This window comes from Passer montanus, unplaced genomic scaffold, assembly GCF_014805655.1.
Source record: "Passer montanus isolate IOZ18808 unplaced genomic scaffold, ASM1480565v1 scaffold17, whole genome shotgun sequence".
In the NCBI taxonomy this organism is placed as follows: domain Eukaryota; kingdom Metazoa; phylum Chordata; class Aves; order Passeriformes; family Passeridae; genus Passer; species Passer montanus.
The window spans coordinates 2,156,280-2,178,147 of record NW_024364270.1 but is presented as its reverse complement, the minus strand read 5'-3'; the positions used below and the strand labels follow the sequence as shown (position 1 = coordinate 2,178,147).

Here is a 21,868-nt window from a genome sequence, read left to right as displayed (position 1 = left end):
GTTACCTAAGAATGATTCTTAAACAATCTAAACAGAGTTTTATAATGGATTAAAGAAAGCACACAAACTTGCAGCACCTCATTTCTTTTAAATGTAAAGCAATAACAAAATTCTCCAAACAGCTCCTTCCAATCACAAGTTGGCTGTTTATTCAGTTCGGGACTTTTTAAAATTTTCCCAGATTGCAAAATATTTACCCAAACTTAAACATACAAGAAAAAGCAGACATTTCCAAGTCACAACCCTAAGTTATGTCTACAATGTCAAATTTAGTAGCTGTAAGTTCCCACTCACAAAGCATCAGTGATGGTTGGGTGCAGTCCTGCAAGGAGGGTGAAAGGGATGGAGAGTATCTTCTGCTTGTCCCTAACTCATTCATTACTGCATGGCAAGGGAAAACATCCCAGGCAAGGCAAACCAGGACCAACACTCATCGAAACCTTGTTAATGGGAGTGAAAGGTAGGAACTGCTGTAACTTCACTAAGATTTATTACTCGGCTTTGTGAAGTAAAATGTGGCTCTTACCCTCACAGATTAAGCAGGGCCAACAAGTTAGCTAATCTCTCAGAAGTCAAGGAAGACAAGGCATCAGTGTAAACAGGAGTGGCTACTTTAAAAAGAACTACACAGTCAAAAGCTTGCAGATATTCTAACATGTGCAATTCTGCAGTCTCTCCAGGCTGGGAATGATCCAAACAAGGTGTGTATTCCCCTTGCACAAGAAAGGCCACAGTAGTCACCCCATTTAACTCAGGTCATGGCTGCAAAGCTGATGTAAAAGCTGGCTTTAACTTAGTTCTGCGTGCTCTGGTTGCAGAATCGAACATTAACTTCAGGAGATATTTTCCGTACAGATAAGTTTCTCTCACAAACCTCCTAAAAATCAGGGAGAGAAAAACCCCAAACCACAGCACACCTCAGAAAAGGCGGGAGAAGCAAGGGTGCTTCGTGTGTTAACCCATTTTTGCACGGTCTTTCCAAAGTGGCCTTGCAGAGCACTAGCTTGCCACAGCGCTAGGTCCTCTGCTATGTCTTTCCATTTAGTGTGTAAGAAACAGAGTCCAAATGTTGGATGTCTAAATTGCACCTAAACTAGACACTAGGAGTAAATATCACAAATAATGTGCTAGACAATAGAACACACTGAAAGAGCAAAACTAATTTGGATAACTTCCTGCCAAAGTTCAAAATTCCTGGCCCTCAAGAATCTGCATGTTGACATTTCCAGAGGGATTCAGAGAAGTACCCCAAATTTAGTATTACAGTGAGCTTCAGTACACCTGCCCATCCTGCAATCTCACAGGCAAATAGGAAATACTTGAAGAAATCACAACCAAATCCCTACAGATACATTCTAACTCATTTTCTCTGTTTCTGAGCACTTTTTGATGCCAATGGTTTAACTAAGCAGGTGATAATTTCACCTGGAAAGTGTTGCCTCAGAGATTAAACAGAGTATAAACCTGAACATTTCAGGTTATACATAGAAAATTTCTAAGTAACTCATTACACCCTATCCTCATTAACCAGAGTAGTCAATACAGCAAAGCACCTTTTAGCTTTCCACACAAAATAAACTTTGTATGAAAGTGTAAGACAGAAGACAAATAAGAGAAACCAATTTCACATGTAAGAAAAATGTTATTTAGCAAGACAGTGACTGTTTTATTGGCATGCTATTAATTTCAAAATATAGGTGAAGGATGCTGAATGGTACTGCAGTCAGTCTTGAATTTTGCTGGTAGCTGAAAACTGCCCATTTCACAACTGGCTAGTGCAACAGATGAAATGGATAACCTCTGTACCTAATGTGATATATCCTATGTCTTCAGAGTTGTGATGTAATTCATGCTGGCAAATTCTACATAATTTAAGAATCCTGGTATCCTACTCAGACTTAAAATAACCTATACTTTGACCTTCTGTTTATTTTGGCTAGCATACCTTCACTGTCATGAAGCCAAGTTTTTCAATTGGAAAACAAAATGTTTCTGGTACATGGGACTCCCACGTACCAGACCTCACATGCACATAAGAGATGAAGCAATAAAATAAAGCTAGTAATCATGGAGTGTGGCCTTAAAATCCAAGAGCTTTATTTCCCAATGGTCAAAAAAAGAGCTTCTTTGCTTTATAATTACCAAAAAGAAAAAAAGTAAAATCTGTACATCAGCAAAGACTGACTTGAATGTTTGGAGTCACAACAGACAAAAGAGGTGCCAAAGCTGGAATGCTGTCCCATGGAAACACAGGGATTTAATGGCATGTGAGTGTTCAGAAGAACAGGGAGAAACCCCATGAGAAATACAGCAAAAGAAGCACAAAATGCTCTCCTTGCCTGCCCACACCTACCACCATCATTCAAACCTACTCATCTTCTTTCAGGTGCTCTGGAAGGCTCCTGCCTTGCACAGTCTGACCCACAACAACGTAACAACAACTCACACCCAAGAAGCAAACACGTTTTGGGCAGAAGGCGCTTTGATAGTAAAGCAAACTGAACCAGGGTCAGACACAGTCCTTGCCCTTCATCCACTTGGCAACGATTACTAAGAAAATTAATATTGAAGGTGCCTCACTACCTTAGAAGGATGAAAAAAGCAGTACTAACAAACCATAGCAGAGTTAAAAACTACAATGAAGGAGATCCAAGAAGAAACTAAACATGCTGAGAAATAGTTTGGTGCCGCTGGCTGCAATTAGGGAAAACAAAGTACTAAGGGTTGAGGTGAAGCTGCAGAATCTAGTTTATAACTTTGCTTATGCTAACAGGTGGAGTTTTCACTCAATATTTTTATTAAATGAGCATGTTGTCAGACTTATGATTAAAACACAGCAATAAATGTACACCCTTTCTCTCTTTAGCCCTGTCCAAAGGAAAAAAACAAAAACAAAACAACAAAACTGACATAACCCAAACTAAACTGTAAAAGCTTTCTGGCTCCAATGAAAACAAAATTATTGCAACCACACACCAGCTTGAGCAGACCAGCTTGCCATTTCAGTGCAGTGCCCTCAGAGCCTCTTTGAACACACCCTGAGGAGGCTGATGCAGGATCACACCAGAACTCGCCCTCTCAGCAGCATTCCTTTGCTGGCACCTTCTGCTGCTGCCAACTGCCTGCTCCTCAAACTCTGAGGAGACTTTTTTTTCCTTACTCTTGCTTTTTAACACTCAGATCACCTCACAACTTGGCCTGTTTTGCTGTATATGTTTTCATATATTTGGATTCAAAATGAACAACAACTTTTTATTTCATGTTTATTAGTGCCATATAAAAATAGCCAATATAATTGAATAAAACTAAAATGCAATAAAATGAAACATTGGAGCCTTGTTTGTTTAAATTCAGAACTAGCAACTGATCTTGAAGAGTCATTATGTAAAAATTTGAAATGGTAGGCTACTATTAAATTAATTCTCTACAGTTCTCCTTAAAAGTGATCATTTCAGCAAAATGCTCAAATTTAGGTGAGATAGTTAAACATTTGCAGGAACACTGTTCAACAGTAATTCCTTTAAAAAAACACATGCTCGTTCTGACAGAAAAGCTTTTATATTTACCACACTTACCACAGAAGTGAAGATTAAAGACCAGGTCAAGTAGCTCAGCTAAGATGAGCAGAGAGAACTGCAGCAGGCAGCAATGTTGTGCCAACCCTAAATACTTCATGGCATTTAAGACCAAAATACGTAACACCAATCCTACACCTCTCCACTTTGCTCTAGCATGACATTCTAAGAACTGCATCCCCTTATCCTCAGATGTGATACCCCCATACTTTGGCCTGTCCCAATGCAATATAAAGGGTAATCACACATTTCCTTTCAGGTACTAGGTTGGTACAACTGTTCTGTTCAACAAGTGCACACAGACACACATACACATACAGCTTTAAATGGAGTTTCAAATTTTTACCTCAGTGCATTTTGAAAACTCTAGGTCTTTAATGAACGTGAGCCTTGAACAGGAGCAAACGCTGTTTGCTTCACCATCCCCATTAGTCCCTCTGAGGATGTGGGAATTCGTTACTTGTTCTACTCTTTAATCGCTCTCCAAAAAATTATCCTCTTACACTAAACTTCCAGAGAAACAAGACTTATGTTTTACTTGGTATCATTTCTAAAACAACTTACACACATGCAAATATTTTTCAATTTCTTAGTGAAACAATTTCTCCAGGTCCACACCACCATATTGTTTCCTGTGAATGTCTGCCAGATTAACTGCATCCTTTTAAAAGAAATAGCAGAACATCAAACTCCAAACCATGACATTACGTTAAACAAGCAAGCATTATAAATTATTTTATTCTTGGAAAATCTGAATCTCTTTTAAAATGTCCTCTAAGAAATAGCATATACTGAAAGCATCATTTTTACACAACAATAAACCAGCAAAAATGGGACTGAAGTTTTAAGAGCTGTGCTATGGAAATCCTTTTTGGATACAGGATCAAGGAGTAAGGCAAGGAGATGGGAAAATATAGTGGAAGGCTACAATAATTAAGTAATGGGGCCAAGGAAGAAGAGAGAATCTAGCTTAATTCTTGAAAAGGAAGCCTGACTTGAAATTGTTTAAATAGTGAGTCAGTTCTCCAATATTTAACCACAAATGCCTCGTACAAGGCCTGATGCTCTTGCCAAGTTTTCAAAAGCCAGTAAAGTGCCAAATCTTGTCATTAAGTAAATGGCATTGAGTTTATATTTTGCAATATTTTAATCCTTGAAATATTGTTTGTTCAAACATTTCAGGAAGGGCTAAGTTCTGCTTTCATGTTTTTGACATGTTTTACACACAATTTTCTAATACATTAATAGAAACTACTCTGGAAAGCCTATGAGATCTTTCTTACTGAAATATTAAGCAGAATCAGTAAGAAGTTATCAAAACTGAAACCATGCCACTGTGTTTTATTTAAATAAATAAATAAACAAACACAGTTTGTATATCATCTTAGTATGTATTCTAAATATGTGCCCTTCTTCATCTAACCATTGCTTCCACTATCAGCAAGTTCTTAGCACTTGGATACAGGGAATCTGGCCTTACCTGAACATCAAGCTTTTATATATGGTTTTTATTTCTTGGAAAACTGACAACCGAATCCTCCCAAGATCTCATTAAAGCTATTAAAAAATAGCTTGCCTTCTTTAATTACCATTTTTCTGTTTTCCACACAGAACTCTTCCCATCACTTTTGAAAGGCTCACAATTTTCTTAGTTCTGTTTACATATCTCCTCATGTGCTTCTTGTACATTTTTTTCTTCCCACTTTAAGGAGACACTCCAATAATCATTTAAACTTACCTACCCTGTAAGGCCCCAAATCATTACATAAAAGGGAAAAATTAACAACAGCTCTAAATCTCAACACCTCTAAATCAAAACTATGCAGATTGGTCATTGAAGCAAAATCCACTGTCTGAGGGTATCTTTTGTCACCACTGAACTGCAGCTGCCAAAAAGCAGGTTTAAATTAAATTTATTTTCTTTGCATTCACAGTGAAGAAGAGCACAAAAACATTTAGTTAATGTGGCTGATTTGCTAAATCATGGTAACTTGATTGCGTAGATGTCTGTCTGTGCTTTGGACTACACCAACTCATTAAAATTCTGATTATTAGGATGTGCATGGCATCTCAGGTAACTTGAAAATCAGAGAAACAAATATCACCTTGCCCTGCCACAAGATCTTGTACTGAATTTTGTTATGCCATTCTTCCTAAAAAGACAAAACTAAATCTCTGATTCTTATGGTAAAATAACTGTCATAGAATCACTGGTTTCACTACAAAGTTAGCATGAGTAACCATTTGCTCTATTTTACTTTTCAACATAATGAATTGTAATATAAGAATGAACATATGGCTTGCAAATGTAGCCACTATTTAGAATTCTTCAATACCATCAGCTGTGGACCTCATTATTTGCTACTATTTAAAAAATTATTTTTTTTTCCCTGGGTCACCTTTTCAAATTTCTATTACCAACTCTATTTCCTGGAAGAGCATGGCCTGGGATGACAGGATTTGAGATGGTGGGAAAAGGGAGAGAAAAAACCGATCTGATTTTCTTCTTTTTTATGAAAAATTTAACTCCTCCCAAGACATTACTGCAGCTTAATCTTCAGGCACTTTACTGTCCCATGTATTTAGACTGAAAGACTGTTTTTGCACAGTGAAGGTGCCCATTTTGAAGAAAGGTTGTTTTTAGTTGACACTGTGTGTCACATGACATTTAGAAGTACTGGTACATTTGACTACACAGAAAAATCATGTTCTCTTTCTTGCACTGAAATTATCTCCTATCATCACAAGTGGCAGATATTTAAGGATAAAAAATTACCTTTTAGGATTTTAATTTTCATAACATATGCATGTTTTCTAATCAACAACTGTGATGCCAGAAGGCGTGCACTACATGCTCTCACAAAGCAGTCATATCCAAGATTTGGATTTATAAGTACCTATGAAGACTGAATAAGCAAGAGTGACACAACTAGGTTAAAAAAGAAAAAAAAAACCTCCTAAGTGAAAGGCTTAAAGAAGTGCCCTGAACTTTCCCAGCACAGGCACAGTAGCCTTAAGTTTCAGCTTCAGACAGACTTCACACACCTTCTCTTCTCCTTGGCCATGGGGAATTCCAAGCACTGCAGAGTGTCAAATATCACCTGAAACACTGTAGCCCTCAAACACTGTAGCATACAGATGTTTTGTTTCTCTACAACTGCATTCAGTGGTGATCTCTACATGTTTCTGTACTATTTTGTGACTCAATCTTTTGTGCTGTGAATTCTGTAAGTTCTAGATAATAAGAAAGAGGTTGATGTAGTTTAAATACCACACTAAAACGCCAAACCCTTCTGCATATGGAAAATAAACTGATTTGATTTATAGCTAGCATGAACAAGCTTGCCCTTGCCCATCCATTTTGTTAGCATCTGATGGGCTATATTGAATGCCCATTTTCTCTCATAAAGAATTATTTCTACAAACTGCTGAAGATGTCAAAACTTTACTACCATTACTAACCATGACTACATCAAAACAGCACCCACAGCACACTTTGAAAATGCTATCAATTATACAACAGGGTCTTGTCTTTACTTGGGACTGAAGCCTTCAAAATTTACCCTCCACAGCTACACAGTTTGTGCTTTTTTTCTGATTAACTTCCACATACATTTGAAGCTAGGGGGACCAGCATGTGTAGAGTACTCTACATTAATTCTTCATATTTATATAATTTTCTCTTTCACAAATCACTATTCAAACTGATCACATTCTGTGATACTGTATGCCAGTGTGCTATTTAATAGTGAAGTAGTACCCCTTGGCAGAGATCACTAGCTTATAAGGTCCAAACAGTAGCTCTGTTGTGAATTTTTTATTATTAAACTTCAAAAAGGCCTTGCAAGCAAGAAACCAAAACAAACGGAATACTGAAGCTCTGCAAATCCTGCAGACCTCCATGTGAGCTGTGGAGTCTGAGGCAGTATTGGCTAAAGCAGACGAGTTGTCTCCTTTATGAAGAGTCCCTATTCATAAGTTAGCCACCATCTCCCAAACCAGCAATCCTCAAAATGAAGCTTGCAATCTCAAGGTTCATTTCATCTTCCCATCCCTCTTCTTCTCCCCTGCAGTTCAAGCAGCTCTTTGCAGAAAGCAATGGAGAATTGCAATGGGATAAACTGACTTATGTTCCTCCTCCAGCTAATACATCTCTACCTAAATGTATGTCAAATACCATTTATTGCTACTGAGAAATAAAATACAAAATAATAAAATCCCATAACCACCTGAATTCCAGCTGTCTCAGGCTTTCCTTTCTAGAAATATTTTTTTCAGTTACCCATCAATTCCAAACATCAGCAGGTCACTCATAACTCACAACTGCTCATTGTTTTCCTTGCTCAGCTATTTTTTTTAACCTGGACCAGCTTCCTGATCAGGTTCACCACATGAACACTCAAACACAAGTCAGGGGCTGGCACTGTTTACACCAACAGCACCACAAAGAGAAATGTTCTTTGAAACCCTACCTACAGATACATCTTTGTAGTTACTTATTCCATGTTCCAGTTAAGTAATCAGTCACATCTTACTGTCAATGAAAAGTCACAGAAAACCCGAAAGAAAGGACAGAATAAAGAAGAATTCGGATTTAGGCACATTCTTTTAAACAGAATAATTAAAAGAAAGTTATGGTTCTGACCAATCCATGGGACTTGGAGCTTAATTTTAAAGCAGTTACAACAAACAAAATGAATACCACTCCAATACAACAATTTTCCAGAACAGGACAGATAAGTTTAGTTAGATAGTTCAATCAGCCAATTTTCTGTTTCAGAGTATTAGAAGTCTGCCCAAAAAGGACACAAAAGCCAGTCATTTGCAGATGCTGAAAGTACAGCCCTTTGTGGGTAAAAACTCTGCAGTCTCTAGCAAACCAGCACTACTTGTTTAAAAACATGAAATATAATATGACTTGGCACAAATCCCATTTAAATAACAAACCCATAAAGCTTGCTGGCACTTACTTAGAAAGGAGTGGAAAGAAAACAAAATCTATTCTAATTTGCTCAATTCTAAGAACTAGATTCATATTTTAAATGTAGTATTTATACATGACTCAACATCTTAAACTAGACTTCAAGCAGAGAGGAATGCAAGTTAAAAACCAAATCCAACAGATAACTGACTTACTAAGCCCCTTCTAGATTTACTCTCTAGGTGAAAACTCAAAGCAGAAACATACATAAAGTACTGATTTCCTCTGTTAAATTTCTCTGCTCCAGCTTATTAGCATTTCTGCAGTGAACTATATATTTTACCAGCTTTTTTTTGAAATAAGGGAAATTGCTTCTTACCACTGTTAATATTCAAAATCCTGTAAAGTAGAAAGCAATTACAGCATCTTCTCACTCCCTACAGCACATTTGAACTGCTCAGGGAAGTCCAAGGAATGAAACACAAAAAGTCTAAACCAGCTAAACTGAACTACCACTGTCCACAGAAGAGACTGGCTTTTACTAGTTACCATAACAAAATACAGTAATTTAAAAGTAATTTCTGCTGAACACCCTGCCACCTGATACCCATGTATTTTATTTTATGAAGAAATGCAGTTATTTTTGAGGTGCTCTCTTGTATATAAGAGACATGGGATATTACCAGATTCCTGAGCTGTTTTATCTTAAACAAGCTCTAGGATTAGAAGTTACAGCTAATAAATATTTACACACAGAAATTACTGGCTACATGGAAAAAAGTTTACATTTCAAGATGAGATAACTTGATAGAATGTTTGAAAATGAAAAAACCTTTTAAACCCATTAATAATCAAAACTACCAAATAATTAAACACAGAATAAATACATGGTAATTAATGTCTGCAATAAGATGACAAGAAAACTGAAGGAGCTTTGATGTCTTGAAGAGCTCAAAGATCAAGGTTAAAAAACTTTCTGGAATACATAATTGGGCAGAAAGTTAACAGGTTGCAATAAATGGGTGAGAAGTAGTATCTTACAGAACACAAAGGAGTCCAGATAGGTTCGTGCATGCTAGTCTTAAGCAACTTATAATAAACACTGGCATTAAAAAATGCAACCAAACAAGAAAAAATCCCTTTCTCCAATACTTATTGATTTTCAAAAGAAGTTTCAGAATAAAAACTACATTTGAACTTTGTGCTGAAATATATTCCTGGCAAGAACTAAATTCTAGCATAAGACCATGGGACTGACATAAATGACAGAAATACATGAATGACAGAATTACTGAAGATCTTAAAAAATGGAACCATGGAAATAAAACCAATAAACACCAATACTTTGAAAGTATGTAGATGTTTGGATAGAAAAATTACAATGTTTGCTATGTAGCAAAGCTACAAAGTCTGAACTGTAAACTTTAAGGTTTCATTAATGTAACTGGTACTGTTAATCTTTTATAATTACTTTCTTTGGTAAATTTTATAATGACTTTCACCTACTCATTAAAGAAGAAAATGTCACTGGACTCTCCAAGAGGAGGTTTTAACAACAGCAGAGAGTTCAGGTAAGATTTTTATATGACAATTGATTCATAAAACGTGATTACTGAACATAGTGTTTGTTCCTTTTCTGTCTACCTCAGCTACTTTTTCCTGTGTTTTCTATAGCATTTCATCTCCATGTACACCTCTGTTGGCAAACCCTGAAAATAACAACTGACTCTTTTGCACCAACCTAGGGGGGGTTTAGTAAATCAGCAGGGTGATCAGTAATAATCACCACACTGCCAGTTATTCTGTCCAGTGGAGACAGCATCAGATGGAGCCAGGTGGCAGGACCACAGGCAACTAAGGCCAGGACCTTCTGTTTCCAGCACACCAGAGAGAATCTCTGTACAGCTCACTGATGGTCTTTCCTACGTTGTTGAGAGGTTTTCTTTCTGTTACAGTCCTCATCTCAATTCCTTGCACCCTCTCCTCTCAGGAAACCTTGTCTCAGTTATCTGCCTCTTCCTCCATTTTCTTTGTTCAGCTCGTACTCAGGAATTTGCTACCACCATTGCTGTCAATCTACAACCACTTATATAATGTAGTTTTCTTGCTTTGCATGCCTGTATTACCCATTTAGAATGTCCTCTAAAAAACAGTTGGTAATACCTGCCCTACTGCAGCTATCACAGGAGATGTGATTGCAGGTGATCATTATGCACAGTGTAACACACAGAAAAGCTCTCAAGTCCAGCATCAGTTCCTTGGCAGGAACACCTCTACCAATCTAAACTGGTATCCCCATTTTATGGCACAGCTATCTTGCTTTTGTCTGCATTCCCATGCAATGAAAATATTCTGCTCATCTGCAATGAGCAGATTCATTTCAACTATCTTAAAACACTGTTATGCTTATAATACAGTTTAAGTGCCTAGCACTTCATCCTTAATTTGTGTACAAGTTATGAGGGGGTTTCATGTGCAATTCTACACTTACAGGGGTATTTCCTGATATTGTACTGCTTATAACCTTCTAACCCTAAACCGTGAAGACGCCAAACACACATTTGATGGGTACAGGCTTTTAAAAGGGTAAGTGTACAGTTTGTCAGTAAACTTGGCTTAAACAAAGCTTCCTAAGAAGCTACAGCTACACCTTATTTATGTTTGGTGAGACATATATATATATGGTCTCACCATACATAAATTCAGTATTTGCTCTCCTAACTCTGAAATAGCTTGTTGGTCTTCACTCCACAAAAAGGAATAGCCTCTGGGCTTTCTATAAACTTCAAGGCACCAACTGCCTGCCTGTGCCTCTATCTCACTACTGCTACTGCTGCCTGTGCTAGCTAGATAAATCCTCCTACCTGTAAATATCAGCATGGATCCCCAGAAAGTTGTACCAGATCCGTAAGAACTAAGAGAAAGATTATCAGTTTGCACTAAGAGATGGTCCCCTCAAGTCACCATTTAAAAACAACCAGACAAATCAACAATAGCACAGCCATGTATATCACATTCTGCATTTTCCCATAAAAACTTACATACATACACAATATGAACCATTAAAGGATGAAATTAAAATTTAAATGTATTTTCCAAGTCATCCCTTAAATTTATTCTTTAAAGTATTTTCCAAGTCATTCCTTAAAAGCCACATCTTCAATTACCAGAAAGTGATGCTTCCAAATTCAAAATACTGAAGTGGTCTTGCTTATTTAGTCTATCCAGAAAAAGACAGGAGTACAAATAGCAAAGCCAGATGTTGTTAATAGCATCTAATTAACACCACAAGGTTCCTGCTGATTCACTGCAACCCCAGAAACCTGGGGTTTCTGGTGTTTTCATGCAACCAGGATAGATAGAGTGTTTCTGGGAAGAACAGAAAATAAGTGAACAGCTGTGTCTAATAACCGCTCACAGTCAGTAAAGCTACAAGTTAATATTGAAAATTTAAGTTTCTTGTAGTAATATTTCAATAATTCTGAATTTAAAAGTCAAGAGAAATCCCAAATAATTTTGAATTTTAATATATTCTGCACATCCAAGGACAATACTAATCTAGGCAGAATGTACCCAAAAGTCCAATTACTTTGCAGGTAGCAACAAGTATATAACATGAAAAGGAAACAAAAAGATTTAAAAAAAAGTGTGCCCTTTCTACTTCTATAAGCTCATGTTAACAAGGGCCATCTTTAATGACAAAGATTTGAACATTACAGCCAGACAGCTTTCAAACAGTTGAAACTGTGAAAGCTCTTTTGACCTTGTACTCAAGATTAAAGCTGAAGTTCTAGAAGTTTTGAGTTTCTTTTAAATATTCTCTTTCATAATTAAAACAAGAAAATCCCACACATGACATTAAATGTGTCCCAGAAGCCATATTTAAGTACATGTGATACAGGAATGAATGGGAGGTAGGAAAGAAGGACATAAAAAAATCCACAAACAGAAAAAATTCAGTTGTAGTCTACTGAATATAATTTTCATTATAAGCACTTTAACAAGAGTGTTTGATTTTAGTTACGAAAAGGGAGTAACTTAAGATGACTGTACAACTTTAAAAAAAAAAGGCCAAAACAGTGAATACTGGCAAACAGTTGTATAACACTCACTAAAGATTAAGTTGGGCTGCTCCACAAATTTTTACACTGCCAACCTCTGCTTGCTTGCCTGAAAAAAAAAACCAACCTCATTTCTTACTGCTGTTATGAAATCACAGGGAAGTCCAAATGACTCAATACTAATATTTACATACTTGTGTCCTACTCCACTTGTTCTTCTTTGTATGTTGACACTGAAGCCCAAAAATGCCAAAACCAATTATTTTTAAAATTTGTAATTTTCTCTACAGCAGTTATGTCTCCTAGAATTGACATAATAAGAAGTAAGAGGTAATAACAAAACTCATCTCTTTCAAAATCAATTCTATGTTTCTGAGGTAATACAAAGTCAGTTTCTAACAAGGGTGTATCATTTCCTCACATGTATAGAAAATACCTGTATTTTTACCAAGTAGTGTGAAGCTTTCCTTTTGTAAATTAAAAAGTCATTGTGAGGTGGGACGTATTAAATCAACTGCTTTTCTTTCTCAGAATGCTATTTTGTGTTCCCCTCAGCTAATTTAAAGGTGAAGCAGCTGAAAGACATGATCTTTCCCCTGCTCTGGCCACTTATTCTAGTTAGCCAGACAAGCTTCAATCCCAACTACTGCACTGGTCTTGCAAATCAAATGACCACACTGACCAGTGCCAACAACAGGAAGGCTGGACCATGATGCCTAAGGAGAAATCAGATCCTTCTTTTTTCAGAGCTGGTCACACTTCAACCATCCTAAAGTCCTCATGAAAATAAAGCTTCATTATAAATCTAAGACGATACCACCGGAATTTGCTAAAATGAACCTGTATATCACTTCTACAGAACCCTACAGAAAATCTAAGGGAAAAGGAATAAATCTGTAGCCTCTAAAACTGCTTTCTTTTAACATAGGTTATGCAAAGCTAAGTTCATAAAAAGGCAAAGTTATGTGCAAAGTGTAAATCTGCTTAAAAGTTGGGAAGAGTTTTATACATAAAAAGTACAGTATTTCAGTTGCAACATCATAAATTGTATTGATATGGGTTATTAAATCTAGACTTATACACACAACTTCTTGTATTCTACAACTTCTAATAATGCTATTTCTAACTTCCATTTACATTGCAGTGTGTCAAAAATTCTGCACAAATACAGCTTCAAAAATTCCTAAATATATAAGATCAGGATTAGTGACAATTTAGCCAGTACAGAGTTTGTTTTCTTACAGAAGTGCACTTAATTTTGCATTTTGTTTAAAATAAGAACACAAAACCTCATTTAAGTGTACAGGTTAAGATTAAGCTCCTGACAGTTAAACTGTTTCAGCTGATTGATAGAAGTCATTCCAATCATTTCTCAATATCAGAGAATATCAGCTTTTAAATTATACTTTACATAAACACTCAGCATGAAACCTTTAGAAGTTTGTCATTTTCTAAACCTGATCACTAAAGTATTCAGCAAGCATAGCTACAAACTGAAAGATTTTTGTCTTCCCATCTGCAAAAGATAAAGAGGAGAAAAATTAATTCAGAGCAAGAAGAAAGTTTAAGCTTTCACATTTCACATCTGATTTCTAATGACAGTTGCAACATAAATTATTTGCTTTCACCTTACACTTACTACTGTCCTAGTTTACTGAATATCAGTTTAAAAACTTACACTACTTGGCTTTTAACTTTCAAGTTAAAAAGATATCTTTGAATTTATAACTATGTATTGTCTGAAAATATTTTGGCACTGGCACAGAATCTGCAAAGAATAGCCCAAGCTTTAATTTAATTATCCTTTTACAAGAACTGTGGTTTGAGAAAATACAACAACTTCGTAAACATAATAATCACTAAGAGTAATTGCCTTTGGCAGTAATGTCCCAAAGCAAGTTTGGATATCCAAGATAAACCATGATTCCTATTCTTTCCCTCTCTACTTTTCAGTTAATATAAAAATTCAAAAGCAAATTAAAATGGTGCATCTAACACTGTACAAGCAAACAAATCACAAGTTTCTGTCAGAGCAACATATTACCATCAATAAATAATGAAATCAATCAACAAGTGTATGTTACAGTAACTGCAACCCAACAATAAAATCTGCAAAACTTACATTATTTTCTAGAACAGAAATAGAAAGGAACTGATGGAAGTTTAGATACAGAAGCAGTGTGAAATAATCATTATGCTACTTACAGTGTACTTTAATCCCAGATACACTATCCACTTACTGCAACCCCTTTGTACACACTGGAAGACACCCAAAAGCACAGAAGCCACTTATCCCTGCCTAAAAATATTGCAGGGATTTTGAAAGTGATTTAGAACTAAGAAACATGATAATTAGCTAATGTTAAGACAGTAAAACACCATAATTCAAATTCTGTATGTAACAGGCAAGATTAAGATAAATTAAAGCAAGTACACAAAATTCCCAAAAATCAAGCTTCTTCCTAACTGATTTCAAGTCCCCTTCCTTTATCAGTTTCCATACAATTCCCTCTGCTGATTCACTGCCTTACCTTATCTTGCCCAGCTCCTACAACTTCTGGTTTAACCCACCAACCTTTAGGCTGCTCACCTGTGCAAAACACTGCAAGTTTTCACAAGCCCAGTTCTACATCTGAATTGGATGTATTCTCTCTAATAGCTGATCATTAAAAGAAGTGAATTATTACTGAGTTTGTAAACATACGTGCTTTGATACCACTGTACAACTCCAAGTAAATTACCTGACTGAACATTTTCAGTATTAGTAAACTAACATCCCTACACTCCTTCACAAATTCCAACCCATTTATGTTGACTATCTGAATATGCAGCTCAATTTCTGTACATTACCCCCTAAACTACAGCAGAATAAAACTGTTCAGTTTAGTTGGAAGTCAATACTGTTTAACAAGGGGGAGTTTTCATTTACATTATTTCAGTCATCCTATATACACCTGTAACATCTCAAGTGAGAAGGATGCAAAATGTAGTGTAGAAGGGAAAAGAAGCAGTTAGAAAACCATAAAAATACTATATTCATACCTTGCTTCTGCTGTGCCAGCAAGTAAAAGCCTGCAGTATGATGCAAGGAGGGCTGCTGTCAAATTCTGAAACCTGCCTAGTGTTGCAGGCTGATATAAATTGTCCTGCTGCAGCAGTGATTTTTGCAGGCAGCCCTATGACACCTTCAAACAGGACCACGAGTTAACTTTGCCCTTTCTAACAACCATACAACAGTAGCCTGGATCAATTAAACCCAGCGGGGTAATTTTTCTGTTATTCAGCCTAAACTGCATTAATATTTGACTGCTGAGGCAATACATTTTGTCCATTATATTCACTGAACTACGACCAAACTGGATAGCACTAATTTGTATGGGTATGTTAATGCCATTTTTGTAACTTACTATGTATTGTAGCAAGAGCTGAGTTCTTTAACCTCTAGCAAATCTAGGCTTCCTTGATGGTCATCAGATAGCCTAGGGAACCAGAAGCAATCACAGGATTCTAAGAACTCAGTCTGCTACTTGTGTGGTACTGTACATGACTCATTTGAGAGTTTCCCTAGGGAATCTTCTAAAGTGGACACTTATCAGAAGTTTCATTACATTTTTAAGTGTTTAAAATCTCTGCCAAGTCACTACTATAGACTTATGCCATCAATTGTGAAATATGACCTTAGTTGAAGAACATCTAATAGCTTTGTTAGTTGAAAAAAGTACTAAAATAGATTTATAAATAATGCTTAAAATCCATATGAAAAGCAGCAATGCACCAGAAAACCCACCAGCACAATTCATTACATTAGTCACAGGTCTAATGTGTGTGCCTGTGAATGCACACACTTCATAGAGAAGCATTTACAGTTTTCTTAGAAATAAAATGAAGTTCTGGGAAGTAGCAACCACCATCACCAAAAGGCATCCATAAATTCACTGTACTCACTAAGTGCCAGCCCGCCACCAAAATCCCCATCTTATTCAGGAGACAAACACTGAGCCACTCACAAATCAGCTGCTAAACTGTTGCAGTTTACACCATGGCCTCTTAAAGCAAACAAACAAAAATATACCATAAGGCCATACTGTAAACTCATCTACAAATCGTTTAATCATGTGTGTGCAAGAGGATTGCAAAACAAATTATAGAAAAAAGTACACTACCTCCCCCCAGATATGCCACCACCATTTCTGACTTAAAAACCCAAACCTACTGCAAACCTACTGATATCCAGCTTAACTGTTACCACTTCACCCAAGTGTACAGCTGTTGGGCACAAACGTGCTATTCAAACAAATTCAAAATGTAGTTAGAGAAAGGGGGAATGATCTACTCACTGTGCATCTGCACCAGTACAAAACTTTCAAGACTTGGAAATAAAATGTTTCTATTAAAATATTAAAAAAAGGCAGTCCTTAGTTCCAAATTATACAGTATTTAGCAATGACCAAATGAAATCCAGCTTCTAGATTGCTGTGATTTTTGCCAAATTTCCATTTAACAATGGTTTTACTTTCACCACTAACTTAAGAGCAGTATATTCATAAATACAGTTTTGAAGCCCAAAAAAAGTTTATTTAAATTTTATTATTAGCATTAGCCTATCAGCAGCTCAGCAAGTAGCTTTTAAAATACAAAATTTAACATGAAACATTTTTTGTTATAATTTTATTTGCATTTTATTCACAACTCTAGACTTGTATTTCAAAGACAACACTCCTTATTCTTCCTAGTTTTATGTTACTTTTACCTGTCACTATATAGTTACAAAATTTCCTACACTTCAAAACAGTTCATTCGCACTGGAAGGTAATCAGCAATGTAATTCCACTGAAATACTCTGGTATTGGAATTAATTCATAGAAAGCCTTTGCAATGAATGTCAACCAAGATCTCTCAGAAACTGCTGTCAGACCACAGCATCTACTGTTCAAAGTATACATAAAAAAACCACTTCTACTGTTCACCACTGCAAGACTTTATTATTCCATCATCAGAAGTATTCTGTGATACTTCCTTGTTTGAAGTCATGATTATGGAAGGTACATTTCCCTGGTACAGCACACTCAATAAATAATATTTCATACAGAGTAAAGCTGAAGTGTAGCTACTTTAAAAGCTCACTAATAGAGTATGATAGGACACTACTGATAAGAATCCAGTGCAGCCTCCTCAATGCACTGCTCACTTTAGCACCAGTGAAATAGTACCACTGCATCCAGTCATCAATGCAAGAGCTGTCTGACACGTCACACAACAACTGATTCCATCTCTGCTTATCAGCATAAAGCATCTCCTGGTAGTCAACATTTAATCATTTATTTGGAGCTTTCCTCAGAGTATACCACTTATCATTAACTACTTTAGCCTGTCCTCAAGGCCTCAGCTGAACATGTTTCTTCTCTTCAGACATCATCCTACAACTTCAAAAAAGGTCCCTCCTATGGAGAGCTTATAACCAGTAAAGCTAAACTGATATGGTAATGGCACAATCAAACCTTCAGAGAGGTAGCTTTAATTTGATACTACTGACAACGTTAAACTGCTTTTCACTTTGGTATGAAACTGTTTTAAAACCATACCATTTACAATTAGTAAGTTACATCCATTTAACAAACAGAATTCTATACTACAGCTGAAATAAGAAATACAAATTCTTCAAGAGAAACAAATTTAAACTTAGCAGACATACATGAAGTTGTGCTCTATGGCACTAGTGAATAGGGACTGAACAGAGTAACAAACTCTAAAGCAGAAAGAAATAAATATTTATTAAGTGAATGTACTGACACTTAGGGACAAAAATCGTTATAAAAGAAAACACAATTGTGAAGGTCAGATGATAAACATAACACTGAAGGCAGAAAAAATCCAAGACAAATAACTTGAACTTTAGATTTTGAAGAGCACTTTGTTGCACTTTACCAGTAGAAATATTTCAAGACCCTAAGTGGCCATAAGTAACTAAAAATAAGAGTCATAATGTACACTTAAACCCAAAGAGTCCTACAGCAACTAGAAGCTTAACTAAGTTTCTGGCATATGTTGTACCTCCGAGACAACACACACATTGCTCTAGAACTAAAGAGCCACAGGACAAGCTGGAAATGCTCTCCAAAGCTCTGTTATCAGAAAAAACTCTGGAACTTAGGGAGGGAGAATATAAGTACTGCACAAGAAAGGTTCACCTCTCTACTAAAAAAAAAAAAGGAAGAGGAAAGAAAATACAAAAAAATAAAATAGCTTGTCTGAGGTCTGTGTAGCACCTTCCCTTTTTCATTTCCCCTACACATTCTTTTCTAGTCCAGCAATTTTTAGGAATGGAGTAGCAGGACTGAGCAATTGGCATATATTGCTCAGAATTTCTCTAAATACACAGACAACAATATTGTTAATATAATACTTATTATATAAGTAAAAAATAAGTATATAAGTATTATTATATATTATATATCAGTATTGTATATAAGTATTGTATATTTTATATATATGTGTGTACAGGTATATATACATATATGTTATATATTATATATATAAGTAATAAATACCACAAAGCTCAAACTTAGAGAACAGTTTATTGGACTGGATTTAATATTAGCTGGTTTGTTCTTTTTAAGATCTAAAAAGTCTTAACTAAATACCTTTTAACAGCAAAAATTAACATAATGGCATCCTTCCCAGCAAAGCTGCAAGCACAGTGGAAGCTCTCTCAGGAACTGAATACCATCACCTAAAACCTGTACAGCAAATGAACAAAGAGATGGCTATCAGAGAGATAAGAAGGCAAGCATTCAAATTCATACTGAGATCTGAATATCTGCCAATTAAATTTTGTAGCCTAAAGTAGGGGACAATTATTTAAGAATTTAAGACTGTCCAGTGTGACTGCACAAATACTGTATGGCCTGACAGGAAATATCCAGCTTACTTTAGTATTAACCTGAGAGAATTAACACTAACTACCACTACCCTAGTCCTTTTACATTTTGGCAATACGAATTGACGAGCAACACATACACTACATTCTCTATTTCAAGCTATGAAAGCCTACTCAGCAGATTTTAAGAGAAGAAAACATAAGGCAGCTGCCATGGCACAGAAGAGATTCACAGCGACTTAACTATACTATCCTAAAACATTTCTAAGACACATACAGCAAGCCATACATTAAAATTCATTACTTTATCTATTATAATTAGTTTACTTTTTCATGATGTTACCAGCCAAAAAGCCTCAAATTACACGTAGCCACAGAAGTTTACCTTTCTCCAAAGAAAACCCCCAAAAAAGTCACAAACAAAATGCAAAACACAAGCCACAGAAACCTTGCGACCAAAGTTTCAGGAAACATGAAAAAAATATTTAAGAGTGACTTGGCTTTCCTTAATAACAAAAAAACCTATTACCTCTGTTAATATTAGCATTAGTTCTACACTAAATCAAGTAAATGACATAGCAGTTAATACTGCTCTGATTGCCAGTTTAATTCAATTCTTGTATTATTTCAATAAAAGCTGCAGATTACATCTGCCTCACCAAAGAAACCTGTAAAGTACAGAAAACAATATTTACTAACTGAAATCACATCTGATACTAAATGTCCACAAAATATGACAGTGTATTTATTCACACAACACATTTTAAAGCAGGCCACTGGTGCACTTCACTCCAAAGTAAAATCACTGGACAAATAAATCAGATTTTAAAAACATACAGCAATATACATTTCCTGAGTACCTATAAGAAAAGATCTACAGGTAACATGTATCCCTGTCCCCTTACATTGTTTAAAGTGTTGTTTATCTGTGTAAGCAAAGAGACAACAGGAAACTCTAATATCCAAGAAGAAAGGTCAGAGGTGCAGTCACTGTCTCTTGAACTAGTATTAAGATATATAACATCTCAGAAGTTTTGTAAATCAAAGTATATGACATGAAACACGTGTAAAGACATGGGGTGGGGGAAGGGGGAAGAAAAAAATATTCAAGTGCCAAAAGTAGCAAGGAAAAAGACTATGATGCAGAAATATGAGACATGGGTCTTTGAATTCAAAGACAGTAAGTGAGCTTTAGCTAGATGAGGAAAGTAACAGACTACTGAAAAATGGTAGCAGCTGTATTTTGAACAGATTGCAGAGACAGGAATATCAGCAGAGGGAGAAGGTACTTGAAGTACTCCAGATGGCAGATATAGAAACTTCATTTGTAAAGACAGAAAAAGAAAATGTGGTCTTGAAAATGTTATTTGGACAAGGAAGGAGTACATTAATAAAACATGACTGTGGACTCAAGGAGAAGGAGAAGAAGAAGAAAGGGCTATTCCCAAATTGCCCTCCCTGGGTGAGGGAGGATTATTACACTGTCAGCACACTGCAAACGGCAGGCAAATGAGTTAAGTTTAAAGGAGAAGATAAAAGAGCTCTGAAACACTCAAAATATTTATGGTGATTGAAAACACTTAAATGAAATTAAGGACTGAATGAAGACACATCAAGAGCCACGAAACTCTACAAAGTTTACAGCAACCTAAATATAGGAGATGCAGAGATTTCTACGAATGTTGCACACTTTGGGTCAGTGGGAAGAGGGGACAGAAGTGGGAAGATGCTTGCAGCAAGCAGCACCACAAAGGCAGGAGAGGGTCAAGGTTGTGACAGCCAGGCAAGTTTCCCTACATCATACGTCCTCTCATTTCCACAAACCTAAAACAGCTTAGTTACGTGTTTTATAAAAAGCCCAACAACACTTTGAAAATTTAAATAATTTTTAATTGTGTTATTGTACCAACTGACAGATGCACAACAGAACTACCTTCAGTTACAATTTTTGTGGTGATTTAAAAGCAAGACTTTCTTTTATTTAAACTAAAATTTGTGTTCTAACTACACGTTTTAATCAGTGTGGAGTTACTGAAAAATACAGATAGCTACAAAGTAGTCTAATACCCTCTGCTTGTAATGGTTGCCTGAAAAGGCTAAACTTTTTGAGTGACATCAAGGGGAAAAAAAGGTCCCCTTATGTTTCAGTAAGATTTTCTTAAAAGAAAAACAACAACTGTGCTTTAAAGGAGAAATTCAAAGAGATTAAAAAAATAAATAACAAGCCCTACAACAAAAGCTGAGATGTCAGAAGAATCTTAACATACTTCCCTGAAGAAGTAGCCCTCCCTGTGTTTGCTTGGTATCTTAATTTGCCTTGGGTTTCAAAACCCTAGGCTTGCCAAGAGCTATTCCATTCAAAACCTCAGGAATTCCATTACTAGTTTTCAGCTAAATTAAAGGAAAATAGAAGCATTCAACGCATGGCAAAAGT

General features: G+C 36.1%; 1 protein-coding gene across 3 annotated transcripts in view; it reads right to left on the bottom strand.

The window, feature by feature from the left end:
- FRS2 (fibroblast growth factor receptor substrate 2) overlaps positions 1-21,868 on the bottom strand; it is a 48,763-nt gene that overhangs the window by 20,115 nt on the left and 6,780 nt on the right. The window contains exons 1-2 of one of the 3 annotated variants that reach the window (XM_039703867.1): positions 12,752-13,045; positions 12,609-12,666 (exon numbers count right to left, since the gene is read on the bottom strand). The exons of 1 other annotated variant lie outside the window; for it this stretch is intronic. The gene's annotated coding sequence lies outside the window, so the exon portion shown is untranslated. Of the gene's footprint in view, positions 1-4,139; positions 4,237-12,608; positions 12,667-12,751; positions 13,046-21,868 lie in introns of those variants that run through there. One more of the 3 variants, XM_039703868.1, reaches the window with a different exon arrangement.